This window comes from Kogia breviceps, chromosome 16 (genome assembly GCF_026419965.1).
Source record: "Kogia breviceps isolate mKogBre1 chromosome 16, mKogBre1 haplotype 1, whole genome shotgun sequence".
NCBI classification, from domain to species: domain Eukaryota; kingdom Metazoa; phylum Chordata; class Mammalia; order Artiodactyla; family Physeteridae; genus Kogia; species Kogia breviceps.
The window spans coordinates 20,337,566-20,361,339 of NC_081325.1; the positions used below are offsets into that span (position 1 = coordinate 20,337,566).

Below are 23,774 nucleotides of genomic sequence, written 5' to 3' on the forward strand. Positions count from 1 at the left end.
AGAAAGGGCAGGGCTTTGTAGGTCCTGCCGTGGCTCCCAGTTCCCCTGTGCTATCAACATTCCATCTGTGTTTTGCAAAACTCTCCGTGCTTTGCAGCAAGTATACCGCTCCAGGGCTTCTGTTGCCCAGAGATACTGCATCAGCCTGACACTGGACTAGAGCCCAGCAGGGCCCCCTCTGTCACCAAAGCCTCTGTCTGAATGAAACCACTCTAGAAAACAAGGCTTCCTTTGGGGCAACTTAATTTTCCATTAAATAACCTTTTTTTTTGGTCAAATGCATGACAGCTGAAAATCTTAAAGAATTCAGGTTATTATTATTATTATTTTGCTCCTATCCAGGATGAGAAATTCTAATAACAGCCTGGCACATAGTAGACTCTTGATAAGTGTTGCTTGCTGTGAGAGCCTTCCTACACATGTCCTGAGGACTTTGTAGATGATGCCATTATTTTTCCTTTACCTTTTGCTACAGGTTGGCCAGTGGCTGGAGGATCACAACGTTTCTGGAAGCAGGAGAGCGCAGAATGTTCCTGCAGAGATGGGAGCGTGCTCAGGGATTGTTAAATCCCCACCCCTTGGCTGGACTTGCCGGGAACAAGTCCAGAGGACAGAGGAGAGGTGAAGTCCTCTATCTTCATCTTGAACCAGAAAGTTGAAAGTCCCGAGTCAATTGAGCAACTTGGATGGGACAGCAAGGAGATAATCCACAGTAAAAGGAAATCTTTGCAGATACCTAAGCAGCTGTGGAAAAAAGCAGAAGGGCTCTGACCTGCCTGGAGGGGCAGGGTCGGAGCTCTGAGCAGTGGAGGACATTAGTGAGGTAGCACATCTCCCAGGACTTACATCAGGTGGCCTTCCAGGACTTACATCAGGTGGCCAGGTTGTTTGAGAGAAAAAATATTTCCTGAATTCCTCCTCTCTGTGTGTGAGGCTGTGGACAGACAATGAGAAAGAGACAACGTCCTTGGCCTCAAGGAGTTTATAATCTAGAGAAGAATCTCTCAAATAAACTCATTTACGTTATGGCTCTTGGCTGGATTAAATGAATGAACATTGGTCTGGTGTTATTTTGGATTTATGTGCTGAATTACACATACAGATTTTAGGCATTTGTCCTCAGTCAGATCTCCCAGTAGCCTGTTTGGCAATGGTGGGACAGAGTAGGGCAGAAGAACTGAGGGAGGTGGCATGTTCCCTGCGCCCTGGATGGAGAGCCAGCCCCGAGCTGGTGGGCTGCTGTGTGGATGTCGTTCAGCTACAGATTATACAGCACTAACCTCCAGGGGCTGCCATTCCCCTTCGAGGTTGCCTTCTTCTCAGTATGTGTGTGTCTTTGGGACACTGATCATGAATTTAGAACACCTCTCCTGGGAAGGAGATTCTGAATTACAGATGAGAGAAAGATCACGTATTCAGGAAATGTTCCAATTCCAAAACTAAAGACTAAAGAGCTGTCTGGATGTGAAGCACTGATGAATCTTCATTTGAGCGCTAGAATATTGAAAATACCAACGTGTTAAAATTATCTGTCATAAAATTCAAGCAAAGTGCCTCTTGATGTCATATATTAATTGAAAACTGACGTCGATACCATTCGAACTGATATTTGATACCATTATTATCAAAATGAAAGGCTATTTTTCTTCCAAAAGGAGGGGTCACAAAAATTATCTTTGCAATTGATATCTGTCCTTGTCAAGATTAAGGGCAAATTTTGTGTTCTGTTTGCTGGACAAGCTGGGAAAGGACAGTAAAAAAAAAGTCTCATGAATTTATTGCATGGTGTATGAAAAATATAACAGCCTCTGAAAGCTTAGCAATCATAAAGTACATTTTCCTTTAATTCAAGCTAATTACTTAAAGCCTGAGTCAAAAGTCCTTGAAGATCAATCAAGAGGGACACATATAGCCTGACACAGTGTGTGATGGCAAAGGGTCCCAGAAGGTCAGGGTAGATCATTCTCTAACACCAAGGCTGACTGGAACTGTGGTGACCACAGAAGAGACAAGAGAAATCAATTGCACAGGAGCCCAGGAACCAAAGAGCCAGTAGAGTTCCACGGTGACTTTCAGGGAGCTTTTCCCAAGTGACTTCATTTTGCTTTCCAGGAAATATGACCACTGAGGTAATTATTCTAATGCACAGTATTTGTCCTTCTATTGGAAATAGTCACCAATTACATGTGTTATAAATGTCCCCTATTTTTTCCACTTAAGAAGACAGAAGACTTGAGGAATTTAGCTTTTTTTTTTAGAGAGGATAGAATATTCCTAGACAAGATGCAAGACATTATCTAAGAAAGGAACTGAAAAGAAACAAAGTGAGAATCAGGACTGTGATGGAAAGAGGAAGGATATTCTATTTGTACAGGGAGAGAAAATTACAAAGGTAAAAATATTGTCCAGAGAGAAAGAAAGAAGAAACTGTGATAGCACAAGTAAAGACAATTTAAACAATTAGAGAAAGCCACAGGCCATTGCTAGTTCGAGAACTCTCAGTTCTGGCCCTGGAATAGGAGTCGCTGCTGTGTGCGGCTCAGACATGGTGACTTATGCGGTTGGCTGTCCTTCTGGGCTGAGTATATGAGCTGTAATCAGTACCCTTAAACTCATCCAGTTGCTGTAACTGCTGCCCACTCCTAGCTCATGAGTGAATAACTGATGCCAACAGAACTCTGGAAAGAAGCTTTATGTTCTGGGTGTGACAATTGATGTATTTGAGGATATGGTTCTTGCATATTTTCAGCTCTTCTTTTAGTTAAAAATTGGGTCTTGGAAAATGAAGGAGAGCTTAGGAAATTGGTGGGTGGCTTAATAGATGGTATGAACTGCGGCTTGCTTTTATAGTGAGCATGTTATCTTTTGATTGATAGGTAGTCTATTCATCAATATTTATGGAGTATCTACCTTATGGTAGGTGCAAAAAATACAAAATAATTAGATAAGACATACTTCTCTTTTAAGAATGAAATTTAGACAGATGGGTAAGAGAAAAGCAAATCTAATAATACACAGAGTTATAAAGGATACAACAGTGCCATGCCCAGTGTGCTATGAGAACATAGAGATAGGGTTATTAATTCTAACCAGAGGTTCATAGAATATTTCCAGAGAAGCTATGTATTGAGCTGAGTTGGCTAGATTTAATGTGGGAAAGGACATTCCAGATTGAGTACATAACATGTTTATAGTAAAAAACTCCTGCATTCCAGAAATCTCAAGTATTTTGCCATTGCTCGAATCTTGAGAGTCTGGGAGGAAGGGAGGTGAGAGATGGGTGGGTCTCAGAGGGTTTTGGAGGCTAAGCTATGGATTTGAACTTCAGCCTGAAGCCTATGGGGAGTTACTAAACAATGTGAATCAGGGGAATAATATGGTCATATTTGCATCTTGTGAAGTTCATTCTTGGATAATGTGAAGAATGGTTTGAGCTTGGTCCCATCAGAGCCCAGAAGATGTGACTACTAGACTCAAGAAAAGGAAGGGGGTTCTTCTCATGAGACTGAGAATAAATAATACGTTTGGTCAGAGGTTCTCTGATCAAGAATGCTAAAAATACATTTTGAGGGAGCGAAGGAGAACCACTCTGTTAGAACTAGAACACTGAATATAATGGAGCACAACAAATGTGTCGTGAGAAGAGTTATGATTGTGGGGAGATCCTCAGATAAAAAGTAAGAGTAAAGATCAACCCGTTTTCTTAGTCAACAAAACTATGTATTGTTTTCAATTCTTCTTTCCCTCACTCCTTACATTAGCATGTTCTATCGGCTACTCTGCCAAAATCCATTCAGAATCTGTCAATTTCTACCTTTTTTCACAGTTTTGCCCTAGTCCAGAACACTCTCATTTGAACATATGCAAAAGCTTCCAGTTGTCACTGTTATGGGCTGAGTTGTGTCCCCTCCAAAATTCTTGTGTTCGAGCCCTGACAGCCAATGTGACTCTATAGGGAAGTAATTAAGGTTAAATGAGATCTTAAGGGTGGGCCCCTAATCCAAGAGGACTGGTGTCCTTCTAAGAAGAGGATGAGACACAGAGGAAAGGCCATGTGAAGATATAATGAGAAGGTGGCCATCTGCAAACCAGGAAGGGAGGCCTTACCAGAAGCCAAGCCTGATGGCATGTTGATCATGGACTTCCAGCCTCCAGAATTGCAAAAAAAAAAAAAAAAAAAAAAAGAGTTCTATTGTTTAGGCTGCCCACTCTGTTGTGTTCTGTTATGGCAGCCCTAGTAGACTAACACACCCACCTACAACACATTCTCCACTTGGGGATCTTTTTAAAATAGAAATCAGATTCTATCACTCTCCTACTTAAAATCCTTCTGGCCTTCCTATCCCAGTTAAATAAAATGCAAACTTCTGACGTAGCGGATGAGGCCCTATACAATCCAGTTTCCACCTCCCCCTCCAGGCTTCTGGTCAGCCAAACCGATTTTCCATCTAGTTTTCAAACAGGCCACATTCTTTCTTGACTGAAACCATTTAACTTGCTGTTCTGTGCGTCTGGAAGGCTCTTCCCATAGTCTGCCCGGGCTGTTGGGCTGACTCTTTCTTGTTATTCCGGACTCAACTCAGACGTTATCCCTCTGAGAGCCCTTATGATTATCCATTCTCCCTCCCTGCCGTCCTCTAGTTCATAATCCCGTGTACTTTCTTCAAAGCAGTTCCCACAATCTGAAATGTTCTTATCTGTTTCCTTGTTCGTCATCTGTCTCCTCCACTAGACAGGATGCTCTACGAGGGCATTCTTTAAATTCTCAGCATCTAGAATAGTGACTGGTTCACAGCAGGTCGTGAGGAATGAGTGCGTGCAGAGTTTCCAGCACCCCCTTCCTATGGCTGGAGCTCCTCACCTCGTCCTGCAGACGTGGTCCTGCCTCAGTCTCCAGAACCTATTCTCATCGGGCATGAGAGATTAGAGGCCGTGAGTTAGGATTTGCCTTGCTTCTCACCCAACTCTGACCTCCAGCCCCGGTTCTGACAATGATGCCTTTGCCTCACATCTGACCTCTTGTTCCGTTTTGTTCTGCTGTTTTAGCAACTGCCTTCTTTCTTTTCCTGGGACAGGGATGTTAGGCGAATCTTTCAGGGGACTAATGTACTGTGTTAGCAAGTGAGAGTTATAAGCCACTGAAACTTCATTTTTAAAACATCGTCTCGTTTGTTTTACAGATTGGTGAGTCCTGGGGAAATTCGGCTTATGGTTGGAAAGAAAGCCAGAATAATTGAATTATATGAAACCCTAAGGTTTTTAGTAGCGCATCTTCATAAAGAATGTACCAAATGTCTTTGAATTGTATTAAATAGCCAGAGGAATTAAAAACAAACAAACCAACCGGTGTCTTGCCCAACCCTCAAAGTGATGGAGCTCTGCTGCCCCTTCACACTCCCCCAACTAAAAGAAGCATGCTCGCACAGGTTTTACTTTTGCAGTACTTATCAGCTTTGTATGACTAATAGGAGAGAATATCTCAGGGTTAACAAGAAGCAGGAGTCATGGGAATATTTTTAAAGGAATGTATTTTTTTTTTCCTGAGATTTTTAGTTTATATTCCAGGCTTCCAAGCCTGGCAAGTTTGGATTAGGATCTGAGGATAAAAGCCTTAATGTTAGGGAAGAATAAACGATGGCAAAAATCGTCTCCCAACCCAGAAAACCTCTCCACAAAGTCAGTAGAAACAGAGACCTGTTTTGTCCTTGAATAAGTATTAAACCAGTATGCGATGCTCATGGACAGGCAGTTGCTAAGAAATTACCAAAACAGAAAGATATCCCACCGCCTTATATAGCCAAGGAGATTATACGGCCAAGAACATTCCCTACGTGTTCTCAAGATAAACAATAACTAGTCCTCAAGTCAGAGGACTTGACAGCACATTTAGTGTTGTCATAACACTATGTGACAATGCATAGTGTTGTCTCATAGTTCACCCTCAATTTACCTGGCAATTGGGTTACCTAATCGACTTTATACAAAAGAAAAATAAACTCCTATCTTTATGACTGGAAGTAGTTTCACAACTTGGAGCAAAGGCCCCTCCTGTCGAAGTCAGGCTTCTACCTTCGCACAGAGACGGAGATTCAAAGGGATTCTCCGGCTCCCAGGCCCTTGAGAAAGGCCTTCTTGGGCTGTAAAATGGCAAAAGAGACTTAAAAAAAAAAAAAAAAGATTTACATGCGTCTCAAAGAGGCACAGATAACTCACAATAACAAGTTGATAAAAAGAAAAAAAAAAAAAAGAAAGGGAAGGGGATTCTGATGAAAGGGAAGGAGAACTTCTCTTCCCTTATTTTTAACAGCGAGAATTAAGCCTTTTATTTTATTTTCAGAACAGTGCACATTTGTTTTAAACATCCTTATTGGAGTATAATGGCTTTACAATGGCGTGTTAGTTTCTGCTGTATCGCAAAGTGAATCAGCTATACGTATACATATGTCCCCATATCCCCTCCCTCTTGCGTCTCCCTCTCCCCCGCCATCCCACCCCTCCAGGTGGACACAAAGCACCAAAGCACCGAGCTGATCTCCCTGTGCTACGCAAGCCTTTTATTTTTAATTTCGCTTCGTCCTAACCAGGAGAACGTCTCAGATTTTTATGTCTTGCAGTCAGCAATACACAGAAACTAGAGAAGCACAGGAATCCCTCAGGCATCACCTCCTGCAATTAAACTGGAAAAAGTACTTTCTTTTTATTTCCCCTCATACTCTATTCAGGGATTAGGCCATTTTTCACTGACTGCTGAGAGTTTCTATTCTGGTACCAATTAATTGTTCTAGTTAAGAGAGAGAAAAAAATAAATCATCCCCTCATGTGCTCCCCGGCAACAGTTTATCACTGTTTCCGAAAAGATGCAAAGTCTTTTCAGTTGGTACTTCGTCTAAGGGATGGAGAATGCCTTCTCTGGGAATCAGAAGGGTTATTTTCGTAATATCCTCATCTCTGGAGTGGAGTGGGAGGTGAGCTAGGAGACCGGGCTTTGATCTTTTCCAGAATGGACGTCTCACACCACTCAGGTGTACAGAATGGTTTCCAATAAGAGATGGGTAAAAACTTCTTGTTTGCCTGATTTGTGTGCACTCAGAATTTTAGACTGGAAAATTCTTGGAAATGTTACTACTTACTCCTTCACTGATCAATATAACCCTGACCTAAGATACCTTCTCCATTTTAGTTAATCTGTTTGGGGCTGGGTCAGTCTCCAAAGACTCTGGGTGATTAGAGAGAATGAAAGGATTCTGGGGAAAATAAAGGGTAGGTTTGGAGTGAAATATTCCTTCAGATATTCCCCTAAAGAAACTCAGACTTAAATCCTTTTTTAAAAAATTGAAGTATAATTGACATACAATACCATAGTATTTTCGCATAGATATCATAGTGATTTGATATTTATATACATTTCAAAGCAGTTACCACACAAAAAAAATCTAGTTACCATCTGTCACCATACAAAGTTATTACTATATTACTGACAGTGTTCTCTCTGCTATAAATTACATCTCCGTGACTTATTTACTTAACAGCTGCCAGTTTGTACCTCCTAATTCCCTTTACCTATTTCGCCCACCCCCTAACACCCTCCCTTCTGGCCACCGTCAGTTTGTTCTCTGTTTTTATGAGTCTATTTCTGTTTTGTTTTGTGTGTTTTTAGATTTCACATACAAGTGAAATCATATGGTAATTGTCTTTCTCTGTCTGATTTATTCACTTAGCATGATACCCATCCGTGTTGTCGCAAATGGCAAAACTTCATTCTTCTTTTATGGCTGAAAAATATTCCGTAAATCCTTTTGATTTGGCTCTGGGACTGCGCTCATGTGAGAACTTCCAGGTAAGTGATGAGATAAACCTGCTGGAACTCATCTTATTAACACATATTTCTGTGGGGTCAGATGGTAACACATATTTCTGTGGGTCCTATGGTAACACATATTTCTCTGGGGTCGGATGGTAACACATATTCCTGTGGGTCAGGTAAGACATATTTCTGTGGGGTCAGATGGTAGGACATATTTCTGTGGGGTCTGGCTTCTTCTGGTGTATTTGATGCTCTTACTGCCTCTCAGCTTTGCAAATCAGGCTGCTCAGCTTGTGTGAGATCGAACTTCTAGAAGTGAAAGCTCGTGGAATTGATACAATCCTTCTACCTTGCATCACCCTCACTACCAACCCCCTACCAAAAAAAAAAAATAGTAACATTATCTCATAACTTTGGAGGCACTTTTATTTAGCCCAACGGAGTTTAAAGACCTTTTCTTCCCAAGGAAACCTTTTAAAAGAATGTTTCTTATCTTCCTGCTTTCCATTTGGCGCCCTTCAATATAAATGTGACTTCAATAGCGCTTAAATTAACAGTTTAGATTTTAGGCTACATGCCAAGTGCTAACCTTAAAATTCTGCCTCGCAGGGAAAAAAGAGGAAACCCCAAATATTTATGGTTATTTGGCTTTACCTTGGTATAATTTGTAGGAGTTTCACATAACAAATGTATTTAATCATGTAATGGAACTACACAATTAGTAGATAAATGAGCTAATTTTATTATCTAGATTTTAATAAAGCACTTACTGCTTTGCCTTATGAAGCCAACTTGGAAAAGTAAGTCACATTAGGTCAGATGTGAATATTGTCACAAGTGCTCAATTTTGGCTGAAGTCCCATAAAGAAAGTATAATGATGGTCATCAGTGCATGAAAACTGCAGGAAGATGCCCAGAACAATGCCTCCGGAAATGGGCAAGAGATTGGATTAAAATAATGTTTCCACTAATGATACAAGTTATAGTGGAGGAGGTGTAGGGAGACAGTCTCTCGACGGGTTTCATACAATGTAAATCCCCATAAATGAATTCTTTTTCATTTTTATTTTAGCCATACTCTGACCTTGAAATAAGGCATAGTCAGAAGTGGTCCAGAAAAGTCCTGGTCATTTTAAATACCCTTAAGCCCTTCCTATGGAAGTAATTTCACGTATAAGTTAAAAACAAGTTGCATTCAGTTTTGAAGTTTGCTTCCTCCAGAATGTGGAGACCAGTTTCTGTTAACGATTTTGCACCACCATGTGATAAATTACACAACGGGATGAAAATGGCTCCTCCAAGATGTGAGAGGAAGCTGCTGCATTGCATTTGGAAGCGTTGGCAAATTACCTACATTCATGTTTAGAAGCTCTTTCCTGAGAAGATTGTTAAGGACTGGAATCAGCTACTTTGCATATTTGAAAAGATTAAAAAAAAAATCTTTGGGTGATTTAAAAAAATCTTTTGGGTGGGTGTTGGTATGGAGAATCCCAGAGGTAGACAGTGAACTCGATGGCATTTAAGGTTTAAAAATAGACAGAGAGGTAGCTTCATGTTTGTGAAATGACCTGGTGAATGTGTACTGAATCCATCTTCTTGTTCTTTTCATCAGTCATTTGGCCCTTTTAAAAAAATTACTCATTGGAAGACAGCAGCTTAAGAGCTCATTTTCCCCCGCTTTTCTAGCCAGCAGAGCCTAAACAATATGTCTTACCATTACCAAGTTGTTGTCCTATGTGAACTTATGGCTGTTTGTATTCTGAGATTTTTGGTTCCTGTCATTTAGAAAGCGTTTGATTTTTACATTCAGTAGCTCTCGTTCAGTATGAGGCTGGGTGCTGAGCACAGGTGAGGGCTGCCTGTGTGTGTGGTGGGGTGAGAGCCTGGGGAGGGTGAGTTTCTGGCTTGTCATTAGAAAAAACCTGTACTTTGAGCCTAGGGTGGAAACTCTTACCACTAGGGAACTGATAAAGTGCAAAGTGAGCCTGGTTTGTATTGGCTGGGGATTTGAACACCAGCTGTGTTGCCGCTTTTATGTGAATCGACAAAAAGGCGATATTAAAGATATCAAGAGTATGGGTATCTGGGACTTCCCTGGTGGGGCAGTGGTTAAGAATCTGCCTGCCAATGCAGGGGACACGGGTTTGAGCCCCAGTCTGGGAAGATCCCACATGCCATGGAGCAACTAAGCCTGATGCTCCACAACTACTGAACCTGCGCTCCAGAGCTTGCGAGCCACAAGTACTGAGCCCGCATGCTACAACTACTGAAGCCCACGCGCCTAGAGCCCGCGCTCCGCAATAAGAGAAGCCACCGCGATGAGAAGACCGCGCACCACAACGAAGAGTAGCCCCCGCTCGCCACAGCTAGAGAAAGCCTGCACGCAGCAGTGAAGACCCAACGCAGCCAAAATTAAATTTAAAAAAAAAAAGAGTATGGGTATCATGGTAGGCTGAATACTGGTTTCAAGATGTCTATGCCCCTAATCCCCAGAATCTGTGAATATGTTATAAGGCCAAAGAGACTTTGCAAATATGATTAAGTTAAGGACCTTGAGATGGAGGGATTTTCTGGATCGTCTGGCTGGGCCCTAAGTGGAATTATAAGCATCCTCATTTGAGGGAAGCACATGGAGATTTGAGCACTAGTGGGGGGAAGGTGATATGATGATGTGATCCCAGATCCAAGTGGTGTGATGTGAAGATAGAGTAAAGGGCCACATGCCCAGAGGTCCCTAGAGAAGTTGCCACCAGAAGCTGAAAAAGGCAAGGTGAGGAATTCTCCAAAAGAAACCAACCCTGCTGACACCTAGTCAGCCCAGTAAGACACATTTCAGACTTCCGACCTCTAGAACTATGAGATGATAAATGTTTTAAGCGACTAAGTTTGTGGCAATCTGTTACAGCACCAATAGAAGACAAGACACACATGCAGGTCTAATAACAAGAAATGTCCCACCAGTGTTCCCAAGACACCAATGTCAGGATCAATACTGTTACCTGGGCTGCCGTGGACATGGTTGGAAACAGGTTTGAGGGCAAAATTCTGGACAAGAGAATAATTTGCACATGAACATCATCAAAGTTTTTAAGTTCCAGTATCAGACCTTAAGATACATGAAGGGAAATGATCAGGATAAAAAGGAATTCATAGAGAGGGTACCTTGATCTCAACTAAAGACTTATCCATCCAAACACTGCATTGGAAATAACGGCAAAGAACTTGGGCTGCTGGGACAAAAACCCTAAAAATTCAGGGTGTCAAAGATGTACAAAAAGTCTTTTAACCAGATTGGTAGTTTCCCCTACTATCCAGCTGTCTGAACTCAGGTTAGCTTTCCTGGGAACGGACACTCATTGTGTGAAACCTACTATAAAAGTGAACCTCTTCGATCCCAGTTAAGCTCGGTTTCGTACAAGGTGATGTGCCCTTGGACTGACAGCAGGATGTCACTTTTGCTTTGCTTTTCTAGCAGAGTTCACAGGAGCAGAATTAAAGAGTAGGACAAGGAGGTTAGGTTTTCAGCCTCTGTTGGGCTCAGGACAACTCAGCTTTTTGCCACATAATGCTATAGTTGAAAATGGGTACGTTGTTTCCCTACTGTTAGTAAGCTGAGGTATGCCAACCCTTGCAACGGCCTGCTTTTATGGAACAAGAGATTGTGTGAGCATAAGAGGATCTGTAAATAAAAATTTGGCAACAGAATTTCTCCTGGTGAAACGGGCAGGTTGAATTTCTCAGGAAATGATTTCAATTCCTGGAGAAAACTACATTCAGGTTCTTGATTATCATACAATTCATCTAAGGGGTTTGTCACTCTTTTTGGAATAAAGTGTTTGCCTTCCAGAGAAAATAGCAAATCATTAATTAGAACTGTTTCAGAGCAGAGGAATAATAGACCAAAGCGACTGGTCTCAAATACTTCATCTCTGCTGATTACAGTCATTTTTAAGGCATGCATCGTGGAGAAAGGTAATACTTTTTGCTAAGGACCCCAACCAGAGAAAGAATAAAATACAGAAAGTAATAGTTTCTGACTTTAGCATAGAAAATAAATACATTTCTCGACAGTTTAATTTAATATAATGATGAACCTCCGTGGAGGGGATTCAGAGTTGAAATCCTACACCCTCCCCTGGCACATCGGTTTCTCTGTTTTAGGCTCTGAATGAACCATCCTCTTCTCTGTTTTTTTTTTTTTTTTTTTTTTTTTTTTGCGGTACGCGGGCTGTTGTGGCCTCTCCCGTTGCGGAGCACAGGCTCCGGACGCGCAGGCTCAGCGGCCATGGCTCACGGGCCCAGCCGCTCCGCGGCACGTGGGATCTTCCCGGACCGGGGCACGAACCCGTGTCCCCTGCATCGGCAGGCGGACTCTCAACCACTGCGCCACCAGGGAAGCCCTCTCTTCTCTGTTTTTGACTTTAAAATTTGTAAAAGGAAAAATGCCACGCAACCAGTAGGACACACGGAAAGCCTTGTTTAAGAGCAACGATGAGACTTGCAACTGAAATTTGTCCCCAAAAGTTCCTTCTTCGACACATGAAGTTTGGAACGGTCCATTTACCAACAATTATTCATAGGTATTCCTGCGTTTGCTTACTTAGAACATCATGGTGGATGCACACAGATCTAATCTATCTTGATTGGCATCCATTCAGCACACATTTATGGAACTCCTATCATGTGCTAGATCCTCTGCTGGACCAAAGCAGCTCCAGTCTCTGTCCTTATGGAGCTTACATTCTACTGAGGAAAACAGATACAGTATTGGTCCAATGCTAGGGATGATGAGCTGTTTAAATGAGAACATGTGGTGTCACTGGGAATATTTTAGGAAACTTTTAGTTGGGGAGGTCGTCAGGGAAGAATTCTCTGAGGAAGGGAGGATTGACCTGAGAGCTGAAGGGTTAATAGGACTCACCCAGTTAAAGAGGCAAGGGTTGGGGGTAGGGAGAGAATCCTAGAATGAGCGAAGACTCTTGATGGGAAGGAGCATGGTAGGTTCAAAGAACTGAAAGGTATTCTGGTGTCATGTAGAGAATAAATGGGAGAGGGGCAAGGGTAGATGGGAGAAACCAGTTAGGAGGAAGCTGCAGGGGCATGAGGGGACGTTTCGAATTAATTGCTCTTACCACAATAAACAGAACAGAACAAAAAGACATGTGTAATAGCTGATTCTCCAAGATGTAGTATTCTTTGAATAAAATCCAATTGGGCAAATTCTGGACTACCACCTCAGTCCAAACTGGATGCAACTTCCTCTGTCTCCACCTGTTCTTGTAGCAGCCGCACAAAATGAATTAAGCTGACCAAATCCCTTTAGAGCTGCCTTGTTCAATGCAGTAGACACTAAGAATGTGTACCTACTGAGCACTTGCAATGCGGCTCGTCTGAACTGACATCCTGTGAGCCTGAAATACACACTGGATTTTGAAGACAGTGTGAAAATATGGTAAAATAATCCATTAACAGTTTAATATTGATCATTGTTTTAATGATATTTTAGATATATTCAGTTAAATAAAACATATTATTAAAATTAATTTCACCTATTTCTTTTTAGGATTTTTAATGGGGCCACTAGAAAATTGTAAGTTACACTGCGGCTTGTGTTGTATTTCTTTGGGGAGTGAGTGCTGCCTTTGAGTGTGGGCTTGGTTTGCTTTAGATAGTATAAAAGAAGATAATTGTGTAAAATGAAATAAATCCTGTACAGGGATGTCAGTTAACTATAAGAAGCACATTTGATGATCTCAGGCTTAACTGTGGCGCATGTCTCATCATACATATGCAGTGTGTGATTCGTGGTGTGTGCCTTACTCCGGTGTAGAATAGCTACAACATCCTATGCCCCAGAGCAGGATTAGAATAGGATTCTCTGTAAGCAAATTGCAGAGAAGGGGAGGTTTACACCGAAGCTTGTTAAATTAGCTTAAACGGGCCTAAAGGGTCACTGGGTATTGGCTCCATGGCTTATGGAATAATGTGTGTGTGTTTTTCTTATGTATGATCTGCAATAATGAGCTTCCTGGGGAAAGTCTGGAAATGTTGAGATTGCCAAGTATGATACGTTGTCTCCTCTTGGCATCTGTTAGCTGAGTGAGATGAGGACAGTTACTTATTCTCACTGCACCTCAACTTTCTCATCTGTAAGTAAAATCAATCTCATAGCAGGGTTGCTGTGAGGATTAGAAATAAACATTTCTAGCACTGTGCTGAAGACACAATAAATTCTCATCGGATGATGTATTTGTGGGAACAGCATATGTTCAGGACTTCTGAGCAGTACAGAAGGGGAGACACACAATCTAGGCGAGGTTCAGAGTACCATCCTCTCTGTTTCTTACGTGACCTTTGACAGCTCAGTAGTGCTCTCTAATCCTTGATGTCCCAATGCATAGAATGGGGTTAATGGCACCTTATCAGAAGAAATCAGTTACCCAAGACATTGTAAGTAGCCTGTGGTGACACCAGGTATTGTTTATGGCAGAGGGAAAATAAGCATCAAACTGTTAGATAGAAATTTAAAATTCTGATCCTGTGGCATCATCACAATGCTTGAATTTGTCGAGATTCTCTCTCCCGTCGCCAAAGTTGTGAGCATTCTACATTTTTTCCCACAGTGTCAGTCAATTTACTTAAGGTTTCCTTCTGAAGTGGTAGGAAGAAATCTGATCTGGGCCCAGAATTAATCATTATAAATCCATTTATTAGAAACCCAAATTTAAACTATTTTATATCCTACCGTGGGTGCCATCTGGGAAAAGGCATTTCTTTTTCAAGGACAGTCAGTCAAAGTGTTGACTTGGGGCCTTAGACTTGGTCCAGGAAGGGGCCAAGATGCACATGAGAGCCTTCCTACAACATGGGTCCTCTGGACCCATGGGTCCAGAGGTTCTTGCCAGGTGGGAAGGAGCCAGTCCACCTGCCTGTGAGATTGTGGCAGCCTGTGAGGGGCAGGGACTTCTTTTACTCTGCAGATTGACATTTTTCCTTTCTTTTTTAATTGGTAATTATTTCCTTTATTGTTCCTTCTTATTGAGTCAACTTCTCTTTGAAAGTGCCAGCTGTCTCCTCTAAAGTAAGGTAACCCAAAGTCAATTTTCCTTCCCCTTGTTTAGAGTAAAATTGAAAGAAAATTGGAATTTATTATTTAAAAAAATAAGTAACTAATACATGCTCATTGTATAAAATTGAAAAACACAGGAAGGGGTGAATAAGAAAGTTTAAATAAACATGTCATCGTTCAAATGTAACTATTGTTAACAGTTTGTCGTGTTTTTCTCTGCATAAGTATTTCTATGGCCATGGATATATATACTTTTTGCAAAATTGGAATTCTTTCTATATGTGTATTCTTTAGATATGTAGTGCAATCTGCATAGTGGTTACACTGCAGAACAGTACCTCACATAACATTTAACAAATATTTTTAAATGAACATGCTATTTATCTCTTTTTTAATTTATATTTTCAATGTACTTTTTCTACATTATTAAATATCCCTTGAAAAACATGATTTTTAAATGACTGCTAAATATAATTTTTTAAGTGTATAACCATTATTTTTTTAACTAATTCCCTATTACTAGTCACTTTTGTTTTAGGTTTTCCATTTCTAGATTGCTGGAATGAATATCCTTGTACACCATAAATCATTATGCATAGTTCTAATTTTCGTAGGGTAAATTCCTAAAATGAAAATTTGGGGTCAGTGAATATCAGTGAGTTGCCAACTTGTCTTCCAGAACATTTACATTAATTTGCATTGTGTGGAAATTACTAATTTTATCGCACCAGGAATGAGTGGGAATTGTAATTCAATGTAATAAGGGAAATAATATCTCATCATCTTAATTTTTACTTCCATGATTATTAGCATACTTGAACAAAATTTTTTAAAATCAATCATAATTTGGGGCGGTAAATTTCCTATCTTTTTTACTACTTTTTCTACTGATTTTCTAATCTTTCAATCAATAAGATATCTTTATTCCCCAGCTGGTTGTCTTTAAAATTATTTTTGCAATACAGATAGTTTTAATTTTTATACAGTCAGATCTATCAACCTTTTTCTATATGATTTGTACTTTTTTCTTTCATGCTTTAGAATAGCTTTCTGTACCATGAGATCAATTTACTATTCGCCAATTTTTTGTTTATTCTAGCTCTTTAACGATTTTTTAAAAACACGCAACTTTTCAATCTTTCAGTCTCATTTTGTCATGAGACAGGAAGTTACCCGTTTGTCTCCCTTAGTAGTTAACCATTGACCTCAGTGTGAGTCATTGAATAATTAATCCCTTCCTTAATGGGTTAAATGTCATCACTATCACAATAAAAATTTGTAGGAAGGAATTGACCTGACTTCTGGTCTTTCTGCTTAGTTTAGTGATCTGCCGGTTTACTCCTGGGCTAGTGCAACACTATTTAAATGTTTAGTGCAGGTAATTTCTCTTTCTTTTCTAAAAATATTTTTGCCATGGAACCTTGGCTTCATTTCTTCTCTCCTTCTTCCTTACAACTTACATCCTCATTAATCACCAAGTCCTGACAAGTGTACCTTTGAAATGTCTTTTGAGTCTGTCTATGTCTTTCTCCTTCCACTGCTACTGCTTGCTCTCTCCGGCCCCCGCCCCACCCCTGTTGCACTAAATGGTCATCTGGCGCCAGGCTTGTCCCCATCTTCTTTGTTCTTCACCCTATAGCCAGAGTGGTCTTTCTAAAATGCAATCTTACCCTATGATTTCTTTTCTTAAAATCCTTGAATGAATCCTCATTGCCTTTACGCTGAAGTTGAAACTCCTCTAACTTGTGGTCCAATCAGTGAATATTCTGCTGGCAAAAGTCCGTTTCCTATTCTGCACCTAGTGATAGCCATGCCTCTTTTCACCTGACAGAATAAGGATGAGCTTAGGCAGGTAAATCTCACCAGTTTCTGTCTGACTTGGTCGTATCAGGATGGTTCTCATGATGGGGAATGTGATGGCTGAAGCCTAACTCAGGGCATGGCCACATGCTATGCTTCTCTGCTACAGTACATCTCAAACTTGACTGTGTTGCATGTGTGTGCACCTCCTGGGGTTTGGTGTTAAAATGCAGGTTCTGACTCAGCATGTCTGGGGTGTGGCTTGAGATTCTACATTTCTAACAAGCTCCCAGATGATTCTAATGCTGGTGACTGAGGACCACAATTCTGTACTGAGCCATCCAGCAAGTGCCTGGTAAATGCTATTTCTTTGCCTCCTTCCCACAGTAGATTCTGGAAGATACAATAACACACAGTATTTTATAATGTGTTGCTCTTTTTAGCAAATCCAATTTACTGACTGTATATTTTGAGTAAGTTCTATTGAAAATTTTGCTGTCATAATTAATAATTGGAATCTGAACCTTTTCCCTCTCTCTTACGGACAATTAGGAGAAATTTCATGTAAATAAAGAAACGAGAGCCCAATGTACTACACTGTTAAGTGTTGGATATCTGTAAATTAATAGAGATATGAAAATGTGATTCTTGATAAGACAAGTTTGTACCATTTAACAATGTACAAAGAATCTATTACCAAAAGAAATGAAAATATTCTGAAGAAAAGGAGGGAAACAATGAAGGGAAGGGTATATAAGAATGTATTTTTTTTACTTCTAAAGTTACAGTTGTTATTTGAGAGGAAGTGGAGAGCAAATGGTTGAGAGGGTCTTCCTAAGTTAGAATTCCAGCACTACCACTTATTAGCTGTGACCATGGACCTAGTGTATCAATTCTTTCTTCCTTAGTTGTATCACCTGTAAAATGAGAATAATAATAGATCCTTTCTCATAATGTTGCTGTAAGAATTAAATGAGATACTAATTGGAAAGCACTTAGAACAGGCCTGACACTTAGTTAGTGCTAATTATTATCATATTGTTAAAAATGAATATGATTATTAGATTGGCCAAAATCTGAAACACTGACAACACAAAATGCTGATGGGGATGTGGAGCAACAGGAACTCTCATTCATTGCTCGTGGGAATGCAAAGTGGTACAGCCATTGGAAGACAGTTTGGAAGTTTCTTGGCAAAACTAACCGTACTCTTGCCATATGATCCAGCAATGGCACTCCTTGCTATTTATCCAAATGAGTTGAAAATTTTTATCCACACAAAACCTGCACATGAATGTTTACAGCAGCTTTATTCATAATTGCCAAAAGTTGGAAGCTACAAGATGTCCTTCCGTAAGTGAATGGATGAAATAAACTGGAATACATCCAAACAACAGAATATTGTTCAGGGCTAAAAAGAAATAAGCTAGCAAACCATGAAAAGACATGGAGGAAAATTAAATGCATATTAATAAGTGAAAGAAGCCCATCTGAAAATGCTACCTACTGTATGATTCCAACTCTATGACGTTCTGGAAGAGGCAAAGTGGTAAAGACAGTAAAAAGATCAGTGGTTGCCAGGGGTTGGGGGATTGGAGGGATGGACAGGTGGAGCACAGAAGATTTTTAGGACAGTGAAGCTATTCTTTATGCTACTCTAATGGTGGCTACATATCATTATATATTTGGCAAAACAAATAGAATGTACAACACCAAGAATGGGCCCTAACGTAAACTGTGGACTTTGGGTGATTATGATGTATCTTCATTGGATTGTAACAAATGTACCACACTGGTGAGGGATGTTGTATTGGCACTGATCTCATTAAAAGTGCATGATTAAAGATATATGCGAACAACACTGTAAAAACTAGTAATACAGTCATTTTGCTTTAGGTTGGTACAGAAGAAATTGTTAATGTTTTATTTATTTATTGCAAGAGAAGTTTAAAAAGAAAAATGTGTTCAAGATGGCCTTATATACTGTGTGAGCATTTTGTAAAACATTGACACCTATTTGAGATGGTAGTACATGAGAGCATTTCTTATGACTTATTCTATATTGTTTTCCTCATCCTAAAAAAGTTGAAGAAATCTGTTTGGTTCAGTTTTCCTACAGTAAAACAGATAATCTGTGGGTGGCAGTGGGGGAAAGAGGGTCTGTGGGAACTCTCTGTACTTTGCACTCAATTTTGCTGTGAACCTAAAACTGCTCTTGAGAAAAGTACATTGGACCCTAAACAACACAGGTTTGAACTGTGCAGGTCCATTTATACTGGGCTTTTTTTCCATAAATACGTACTACAGTCCTACACGATGCAACTTTGGTTGAACCTGTGGAGGTTGGCAGCGGGCCAACTGTAAAGTTATATCTGAGATTATTCGACTGCTCAGAAGGTCCGCACCCCTAACCCACATGTTGTTCAGGGGTCAACTGTATATGTGTCTGTATATGTGTATGTGTATATGTACATTTTATATATATATATATATATATATATATATATATATATATATATATATATACATACACACACATACACATATATATATTAATAGAAAAGAAACTCACACCTTTTACCAAAATTTAAATAACTTGTGATTGGATAAACATAGTAATGAAACACACACACACACACACAGACACACACACACACACACACACACACACATCCCAATATGAGAAGTCCTGATGTTAACTTGACGGACAAGAGATTTTCTAAAGGGTTCTAAGTCATTTGTCACACGGAAAGATTCAGTCATCCAGGCTCTTCTAGAATTTACAAAAAAAACTATTTCCATAAAATTCTGCACATTTAGCTGAGTTGGAAAGTCGATATGGCAGCCGCACCAGCCCCCTTTAACCTGGCCCTCCTGCAGGCACTGCACACACACCGTTGTCCTCACACAGCCCTGCCTCTCTCCTTCTCTCATTAGGAAGACAAGGTCTGTAAACATTTTTCAGGAATTCAGTGAGCATCTGATGAATGATGAGAATTTTTAAATATATTCATGTGTCTCTGGTAACTAATGCAAATAAAAGAAAAGCACCGAAAAACCTGTGCTTTTTATTTTGAACACAAATTATAGGAAACTCAGCTAAAAATTGTGGTCCAAGGAGAGCAATTTAGAAAAATCCCTCAGCCATATATTAAACAGATCAAGGTTCAAGTTTAAAATTTACATGCACTTTATAAAACCCACCAGTTCCTTGGAAAGAACCTGAATTTCCCATGTGTACACTATATAAATCTCACAAGCATTCTCAATCCATTTGTCATCACTGAGCCTTCAACCACTTCATTCCCAAGGAATTGCTTGGCCATTTAAATATAACTTTCTTCTGGGGTGGTACAGTTTCTAAGCACAGTGTTTCACTTCCCAGAAGCTGGAGGCTTGAAAGAAAAATGTGGACAGTCGTGGGAGAGTATAGAAAAATTGCAGTTAGATATAAAATTTTCACAAAGTGCCCTGGGCATATGAATGACCCTACCTCAGAACTATATGACGCAGGAAGGGCCATGGAGAGGTCATTAAGTCCATTCTCCTGCCTCCAAGTGGGACTGTACCATGCACTGGCCTGAGTCACACAGGGTCAAAGGTACAGGTAGGCTTTGAAGTGGGTCACAAAGGGAGAAGTTTGACTGTTTACAGGCAGGGTGCAGTCAGGACATTGAAACCACCTAGTTGTTTTAACAGAGAGAATTTAATATAGACAATTGTTTTTTTGTTTTTTTTAAAAAATTTTTATTTTTATTTTTTTTCGGTACGCGGGCCTCTCACTGTTGTGGCCTCTCCCTTTGCGGGGCACAGGCTCCGGATGCACAGGCTCCGGACACGCAGGCTCAGTGGCCATGGCTCACGGGCCCAGCCACTCCGTGGTATGTGGGATCTTCCCAGACCGGGGCACGAACCCGTGTCCCCTGCATCGGCAGGCGGATTCTCAACCACTGCGCCACCAGGGAAGCCCTAATATAGACAATTGTTAACCGAGGTTTAAAGAACTTCAGAGACAAAGGGGAGACACTGAGGTCTCACAGAGGAAGTAAATGTGGGAAGCAGCTACCATCCCTGCTGGGAAACAAGGGAAGGGATTGCTAGAACTTAAAAGTTTGCAGGATGAGTCCTGTGGAACTGGGACCTGCACCTGGGAGGAGGGGTGCTGCCTGCTGGAGCTGTCTTCTTGGAGAGGTATATTCAGGCTGTTCTTAGAGTGACCCGGAACTGTCAGCTGGAGGAGATTGCTGGTTCTGAAACCACCTGCTGTGTCCAGAGTGAAGAACCAGTTCTGGGGTGTTGTTGACAGCAAGAGACAGTAAAGCAGAAAGGAGTAAATTCCTTCTCCTTTCTTCCTTTTAGTCTCCTCCGGGGAAGAACCACACCCAGACTCAAAATCCCAAAGCAGAGTAAGGGAGGTGGGTTTGTGCTGAGAGCCAATAGTCCAATAGTCCAACAGCCGACATAACATCCAAAGTAAAAGGTGGTGAGACTTTACAGCTAGGGCACACATTCAAACAGCTCTGCCAAAAGACAGACTGTCTGGGTACAAGACAGCAGGACAGAAACCAGGAAATTGGTTGAGTCGAAGTATAAAGCTGGATTAGGGTGGTGGATGTTGGAAACATAGGTAACTGAAAGCATTCTGTGGCCATATAAACATCATTGGTAAGATTCCTTTGTGAACCCTTTCAGTACCTTGAAAAGGCAGATAACCTTGGCAACATCAATTTTGTGAGCTTGTCTCTTCCTTCTTCCAAAGGTGTCTGCACCTTAAGCTGAAAAAAGGAGCAGCTTTGTCTCCTATTAACACAAAGACCCTGCTAACACTTTGAAATGACTGCTTCAGGGTCTGCCGCGGTTCTCAGATGACTGCATCCTTTTTCCTCTCTCAGGGATGGACCAGTGATTTGACTCTTTCAGTTAGTTATATTTGGAAGACCACTTTGGAGGCATTATGAGGAGAATTCTTGCTCTGGTTTTTCTAAACACAGAGCACTAGACTCAGCATGTCTAGGCATTGGAACAATGTGTCCTGTCCTCTATGACCTGGAGTTCCTTGCGTTTGTACCAGAAAATGAATCATGTATTCAAATGCCATCATTGCTCTCTTTTTCTTCTAGTCATACGCCCATTACTGCTTTAATCATAGCCTTCCTCCTGAGATGCAATGAAAGACAAGTGAGTGAAGCATTCTACATCCTACTGTGGAGTTTTATAGCTATGCTTAACTGTCAGACTTCCTTCCTTTGTGGAAAAAAGCGATGTTTTCTTCCAATCAGTATCTATTCCATTTTCCCTGAGCACTTGTACATGCGCGGGCACACGTGAGGCAAATACTCTTCTGTAAAAAGAGCAAGAGAGCAACAAAACTAGAATATTGTTGGAAAAATATCAAAGTGAAGATAGAAGAACGTAATCAGGTGCATATGTTGTGAGCTGGTTATAAATATTAGAAGCAAAGAAAGTGGAAGTCATAACCTGCCTCATCTGTTCACGTCAAGCGGAATGAGTCATAGCAACAACTGAGGTGGTGACTCAAGCAGTAATTTAAGAAGAATTTGGGGAAGGAGAAGATGAAAAGCTGGCAACTCTGTAAACCTTGAGAGTACCTGTTCATGCAAAACTAGTACACCTTCATCAATCGACATCTAACAATGAACTGTCCCTAGGTGTCTCTGCTAATCAATGTGGTGGAGACCTTCCTCCTCTTTCTAAAGACAGGTGAGAGAAATAGATCAATGGTGGGTCTCGTCAACCCACCACTTCCTAAAAGAGATGCTGAAATTTCTTGGTTGGGATTATAAACCCATAGACACAGCTAATTAAGGGGTAGCGTCACCCTGAAAAGACTGGTTACCCTTTAGTAATTCTAAAAGAAACAAAAACAGGAACCAAATTTAACCACAGCTGATAGTTTCTGGAAAGAATGTAGAAAACCAAAAAAGAAAAGTGTTTGTGAATCATTAAATTCCCAAAACCGAAATCAAACTGACTACCCCAGGCTTCTTTACCAAATAGGGGCCCATGGAGGGATGCTCAGCCCTTCCAGGATCTAGTATGACTGTGAAGCAGATCAGGACCAAAAAATGGAGGTGTATAGACTTTTGTCTCCTTAGTAAAACTTGGGAGGCTACATATTGGGGTGGGAGCAGGGAGGTTCATAGAGGCCTCCTCCAAATGAGATCATTGCCTCTGGTTGTAAGTTTACTTCTTACTGAAGGTGTTTCACCTGGGAGAGCTTTAGGTGAAGGAAGAGCTCACTGACTGGTCTCACAGGAAATGTAGAAGATTCTTGGGGAGGGAGATGATTGTTTTATAAACTAGAGAGGTAGTTGATGGCTAGAAGGCGGTTCATTTCTATTATCTGGGCTTGAGGCCAGAAAGAGCATACCTGAATCCTGATTCAATAATTTGCATTGCAAAGAAGTCCTATGCAAGGTTAGAATTTTAAAAAAACAACGGGAATACAGAGGACCAGGGTAAAGACATCATAATAAGTCTGACCATGTGTATGGCCTGGTTATTCGAGGAATCAAAATATACCAAAAAGGAGAGGAAGAAATTCAGAAAACAGGGAGAAATTCTAAGAAAAGTGAGAAGACTAGGGAAGAAAAGAAAAGGGCATCGGAGATGAGAAATACTCCAAGAATAGTGGAAAATTAGTGTAAACTTTATTTTCAATCTCTATTGGTGCTCCAAGTAAATAAAGGACAGCTTGATCTCCTGAAAAGAATCACTGGTAGAGGGGAAGCAAAGAAGAAAAGTCAAAGAGCAGTTCTCCTAATGGGACCAGCTACCAAGCAAAAGGCTGTCACACTAAATTAGGCTGGGAAATGTATTTACCAGCCAAATACTATGCCAGCAGCAGAGAAAGAGCTGCTGAAATCAGCTTGACTGGGCTTTCTACAGTTACTGGGCTTGAGGGTAAACTTTGAAAACCCTCCCAGGAGGCAGAGTAGATAGATAGGAGAGGGACCATCAGGGTCTCTGTCACCATCAACAGAGAGTGACTGTAATTCTCTTAAGCGAAGGACAATTGGGGAGTAAATCCTCTGTCGGTATGCCAGTTCTGTGTCCATATGTAGCTGGGTACAGACAACA

The 23,774-nt window shown here is 40.8% G+C and overlaps 1 long non-coding RNA gene across 1 annotated transcript in view; it reads left to right on the forward strand.

Moving 5' to 3' along the window:
* The first annotated feature begins 475 nt into the window (after window positions 1–475).
* LOC136792801 (uncharacterized) overlaps window positions 476–23,774 on the forward strand; it is a 30,765-nt gene continuing 7,466 nt past the window's right edge. Inside the window, exons 1-2 of the long non-coding RNA XR_010837239.1 lie at window positions 476–2,129; window positions 7,719–7,837. This is a non-coding gene — a long non-coding RNA (uncharacterized lncRNA). The remainder of the gene's footprint in view (window positions 2,130–7,718; window positions 7,838–23,774) is intronic.